Here is a 5,985-nt window from a genome sequence, read left to right on the forward strand (position 1 = left end):
GGTTTGTATTTTCCCACCGCTAGGCACACTCAGCGTCCAGTGACAGCGGTTGTAATGGGAAATGCAGAGCTGGGCAGGAGCTCACATGGACCTGTGGTTAATTTCGGAAGGTGACTCACCAGCTGCCTCAGTGACACAGTAACAGGCCGGTTCTTCTTTCCAGCTGGGCAAAATGCAGAAGTCACTGGAGATCCACATAGCCTCTGCCAGCAGCAGCCCTGGACTGCCTCTCTGCCAGGCCCAGATCCATAGAACATGTCGCCAAATCTCGCGATGTCATCAAAAGTCTCATGAGATTTGGTGTTTTTCTTAGCGCCCCAGCGCCTGGAGTCACGTGAATTCATGAGAATAGATCAGTAGGTTTTCAGGGACCATTATGACCCCCTGGTCTGACCAGCATAACACAGGCCAGAGCATCTCAGGTTTCATTTTAATATGTTTCTTCTCCAATAGCTCCTGTCACCCCTCCCCCACAAGAGTTTGTCTGGGCCCTGCCCCCAATTCCTCCAAGAGATCCACTCCCAACAGCTCCAGGTTCCCTCTTCCCCCACAATAGCCCCACCCCAGCTGGGGCACTGACCTCTGCCTCGCTGCTGCTCCATATGGCAAGGAACCGCTTGGGGAGCAGAGAGCAGCCAAACTGTGTGACAGCCCAAACTCTCCTGCTTGCCTGGAGCGTCGTTCAACGTGCGATGTTCTGGCTGGCTGGCGGGAGTGTGTGAGGCCCAGCCTGTGTGTGTGAGTGTCACACGACATGCCTGACGCTCGGCCGAGCTGGGATCTTGGAGCAGGGGCTCATCCGTGTGGGTTTCCACCCAAAGCCACCACCCTATTTATTCAGCTTACACTACAGATGGCAGAGGGCACGTGGGAATGACTAGGGCAGAGACACAGCATCAGAGCAGCTTGTGCCTGTGCCTCCTGCTTCTCCTGGCAGGAACCATGCAGCCAAGGGCTAGAGAGGGAGAGGCCGGGGCGTGTTCCCCGGCCTGGCTCCTGAGTCTCTCTCCTATTGCTGAAAGCAGACGTCACCCCCAAAGTCTGTGGCTAGGGGTGCATGAAAGTGGCTGGCGGGAGCCTCTTGAGAGCTAGGATTAGAGGAAACTGATTTTGTTTTCTGGGGAAGAAGTTTGGAATCTCTCCTGCATTCACCCTGGCCTGGCTCCTCAGAGTGGGGTAGGGTGGGGGTGCAGCCTTCTCCTTTCCCCTCCTATCCTCTGTGTTGCTCCCTTCCCCATCTTACCCCCTCCTCCTCCTGGGGACCTGCAGATTAGATTTTTCACCTATAATATTACCCTCGGTCCACTGACCTTAATCCTTGATAATCCATAACCCAATCCTTCCCCCATAATCACCTTCCATTTATGCCATCAGGCACTAATCCTGCTCTCACTCCCAGCTGGAGCTCACCCCCTTTCTGCCCCCAGTGAAACAGAAGCCCCAGGAGAAGGAGAATACAGTATTTCTGCTAATGCCACGTTAAGACCAATTAGCCGCTTTGTATCAGGAACAAATACGAAGTCAATCAGGGCAGCGGGACAAGGGGGGCAGCGACACAGACGTGCTCTTCCCCCCTGCTGGGGCTGCTTCTCTAGCATAATTCCTCAGCAAAACAGAGCAAGTGAGAGCTCAGAGGCTTGACGGCTCCAGAGAGGAGCTGCACCCATGGGGTGAGATGCAGAGTGCCCAGGGTGAGTCACTGGGAATACAGGAAGTGTGGGCACAGGCTGAGACAGAGCGGGTTGCCCCATCCCATGTTGGACCCTGCAGCCCAGCCAGCTCGCTGCTCCCCACTGGAGCTGCTACCTTTCCCTTACCCCAGACACTGCCTTCTTCCAGTGCACATGTACCATAAAGAGGGAGGGACTAGAGGAGATGACTGGGCATAAAGACTCCTGAGATCTAGTCCCAACTCTGCTGACTCACTGTGTGGCCGTGGCTGAGTCATTTTGCCCCTCCCTGCCTCAGTTTCCCCCTAATACTTAATCCCCTCCCCCAAGGATGTTGTGAGGCTTAATGGCACTTGCTTTGTATGTATATAGTGCCTCTGATCCCAGGGTTTGCAGACTTTATTTCCAGTTGTAGGGAATGTGTGTGGAGGATTATCTACAAGGAGAGTGGCAGTGAAAATTTTGGGAGCCTCTGAGCCGTAAAGTCACCCTTTCTCATCACTCCCTCACAACATCAGAGGGTGCATGCGCACCATGGGGGGGAATTTGGGCAGTATGCCAGGTACATGCTATTTGAGGGTGCATGTAGAGTTAACTCGAGACTTGCTGTGGCAGCCACCCCTGGGGACACGACTGCACTCCCGAATCTCAGCTTTCACATCATAAAATGATATTTCTGGTACAGATGCTTGTAAAGATCACCTGAAAAACATGACCTGGCTGCAACTGATGCAGCACCATCTGCACAAGTCTGCTGACAGCCTGAAATTATAGGTCTGCTATGAAGTGCCCCGTTCAGCGCAATGAAATGTTAACTCTGAAACCTAAAGATGGCCATTGAAATGGCAACATGGTTAACTGTTTCACTGCTGGATGTTTTGTGTCTATCCTACAATCCCAAACTGCCTTCCATGCCTTTCCTGATGCAAACCCCACTCCCACCCCCACTATTCCATACCGAGCTTCCCTCACCAACAGCTGCAATTCAGTTAAACCCTGTCAATGAAAAATATGCAGCAAATGGAGAATGTGGGGACAGCATAAAGGAAGGCCTTGTTTACAAAGACATTTTAACTGCGCTGGATGAGTTAAAGCAAAACATCCCCTGAAGTGCGGATGTAGTTAGCGGAGCTGAAGGTGTTCACATCAGTAACAGAACTAAGTTGTACCACTACAAGGCACCTTCCCGCCAGTAAATCTGTGCGTGTGGCTTAGGCCAGAATATACAACAGAGAGCTGCTGTGCTGCTCGGATTATTCTTTCTGACCCTGAATTCAAGAAAACCCTCCCAGTTTTAATGGAAATGCAGCTGGTGTCGGACGAGGGAGCCTTGCTGCAGAGCTGAGCATCTCCTCCTATCTGTCTGCACATTAGCGTGTCCCTGGTACATGACATTGCTTAGATCCCGCGCTGCTGGACACAGTCGATTAAACAGCCAGCCCCAGAGTCACCGCACACAGAGATGTGGAAGGATTCGGCTTCGTTTTTCCATTCAGGAATTTCCCCTGTCAGCTAAGGGCCTTCGCCATATGAGTCCGGATTCAAATTTACCACATGTGCCAAGCCCAGAGGGAGAGAAATATTAAGCCGCTGCAGCTGGCACCAGGGTCACGGCCTCTGGCTGAGCTGGGAGAGGGACTGGGCATTGACACACATTCCTCGCGGGTTCTAATCCACGTCCTGGCCTGCTGGCAGGTGCAGCCATGCAGGGAGAGGCCCTGCCACCGCACTCTTATTAGGGCTGGTTATGCTAACTGGTTTAATTGCACTGCATAAGCGAAGGGGTGGAACAAGCAATCAAAAAGGTGTCATGGGGAGGAGTTCCTGGGAGGGAACATTTACTAGGTGGATTTGGGCCCGGCCCAGTACAATAATAATAATAAAGAGAGAGATCTGCTTCTCGTTACAGGTCCCGAAGGCTTTCGAATGCTCGGGGGAATTCCTTCCGTCTGCTCCCACTGGCAAAATTCCCACAGACTTTAATGGGAGCTGAGGGTGCTCAGCACTTTACAGGATCAGTCCCTCTAGATCAAGGCTAGAGATGATGACTCTTCTAAACCCCAGGACCAATCTCTCCCACCAAGGGCACCACCATGTAATCCTCACTCCAGCAACTCACCCCCTAGAATGAATGGGGCTGGCCTCCCCTGGGAAGAGGGGGATGAGGGGAGAAGTCATGGGGTGGTCTTGGGAAAGGGGGTCTTTGGCTAGCACTTTACGGGGAGGTTGTTTAAAGATCAATAAAGCCATATGGGTTTAGGGACAAGGTCTGGGTCAATGTTAAAACCCAGTCAATAGCAGAGAACTACAGAAGGATCTTCTCTTTTTTCATATTACCATTTATTCTGTATATTATGGTAGCAACGCCCATGGATCCCCCCTCAGGATTGGGGCCACACTGCACTAGGTGCTGTAGACATACACGGGGGGGGGGACAACCCCCACTTCCAAGAGCATTGACAACTGGAAATGGGGTAGGGATGTGCAGTTTAAACGGCAAGTTCTCATTCCCCAGCTGCATGCAAAGCTGATCCACCAGCCCACACGGCCTCAGCACGACGGGATTTCCAAAGCAGCCTAAGAGTGCCAGTCCGACCCAATGGCAGCTGAGCAACTTCATCCCCAAGGCTTCTTGGAAATCCTCATCCTCTTCCCCTTCTTCCCCCCACCCTCCCTCTGATTTGTCCCACTCGCCAACTGCAGCTTGTCCTATACTTTTGCTGCAAGCTGTTGGGATCAGGATCTGGGAAATACCGAGGATGCTGTGAGATCATCATCATTGTACTATACCTGGCAGTGGGGACAGCCGGGGGGGGGGGGCAGGAATTCTCCAAGCAAAGACGGCAGGATCCAGCCCCAGGCATTTACCTGCTGCTTCCAGAGGAGCCGGGAGCCGGAACATTTAGTAGCTGGACCTGCATGAGACAAACACATTGGGATTTGGCCTCTAGCCCTGGATAAATCTCCCACTCGGACCATTAGCTAAGCAGTTGGCTCATTATGCTTTTCTTTCCCTGAGCTTTGCCAGACTTGCTGCTACCGCGCAGCCCTCTGTTCAGCAGGGATTTCAGTCAGCGACTGGGCTTATCCCATATTAAAAATGATTTCTTAAGTATTCTGACCATCTTCTAATTCCCTGCCCCTTTAATACCATGGAACCCCCTGATCCTGCAGCCCCTCACACATCAGAATGGCTGACACCAGCCAGCACCGGAGAGAGGGGGGGGAGAATCCTCTCAAGCCTGAGGCACGCAGATCCTCCACACTCCCTCTGCCCCAGAGCCAGAGGTGTGGTGGGGGGGCGGTCCCACTAGCTGTGAGAGGGCCTCGAGGCAGGAGAACAGAATCCTGCAAGGGTGTCCCAAGGCACAGGGCTTCTAGCCCCGTCAGCTACAGTGGCATCAAACCAGGATCGACCTCTCCCCACCCCAAAAGCGGTTGCATTTCAGTGATGGGAAGGGAAGTAAGAGTGCAAAAGAGAGGGCCAGAGCCAACACATCACTGAATTCAGGGGGCATCTTTTCATTGACTGCAGTGGGCTTGGGAGGGAAATGGAGAGAAAGTGCATAGTGTGCCTGAGCAGCTGCTTATACACTTGCTAGATATCACTGGGCCTCACCCCATGGTCATAGCTGGGGTTGTCCAGTCACCTCAGCCCCGTCCCTCAGCCAGAGCAGCCATTTCTCTTAGGCACTGAGGCTCAGTGGTGGAAAGAGGAAATATTTATGCCCAGCGCTGCTTGCTGCCCACGCCTTGGGCTAAGCCCAGGCAGTGATTACGTGCCTGTCGTTACATGGGCAGAACAGCAGCCCTGGCACATCTAGCTGGGGGCACGGCCGCACTTGCATTTTTCCAAGGCAGCCAGTAGTTTCGCACCTAACCCAAAGGGGTCCAAAGGCCAAGATGAGCCCCTGGAGAGCACAATTGCATTGTCAACCCAGGCCAGTGCGCCTGCCGTGCAAGGCCATGCTTACACATCCCATTCACAGGCCTAATTGACTCTGATTCACCAAAAAGCCACAAGCCAGGCTCTGGTTTGCTCCCGCCTGCAGACTGGAGCACTGAAGAGCCGAAGTTTGGAAATCATCCTGCTAAAGTTCTCCTCAACATCAGAGAAAGAGGAAGCCAGGTTTATTTTCACTCTGCTCAAAGGCTGCTGCCCCCTCACCCCCCAGCCCAGTCCATGTTGTAAAGGGACCCATTCTAGCAGATTGGGTTGAAAAAGCAGGGCCAGACCCCCAGTTGGTGGCAATCCACACAGCTTCATGGAGCTCACCAGCTGAGCAACAGGATCAGGAGATTCCACCTTTTCCTC

The sequence above is a fragment of the Gopherus evgoodei genome, chromosome 20, assembly GCF_007399415.2.
Source record: "Gopherus evgoodei ecotype Sinaloan lineage chromosome 20, rGopEvg1_v1.p, whole genome shotgun sequence".
Classification (NCBI taxonomy): Eukaryota; Metazoa; Chordata; order Testudines; family Testudinidae; genus Gopherus; species Gopherus evgoodei.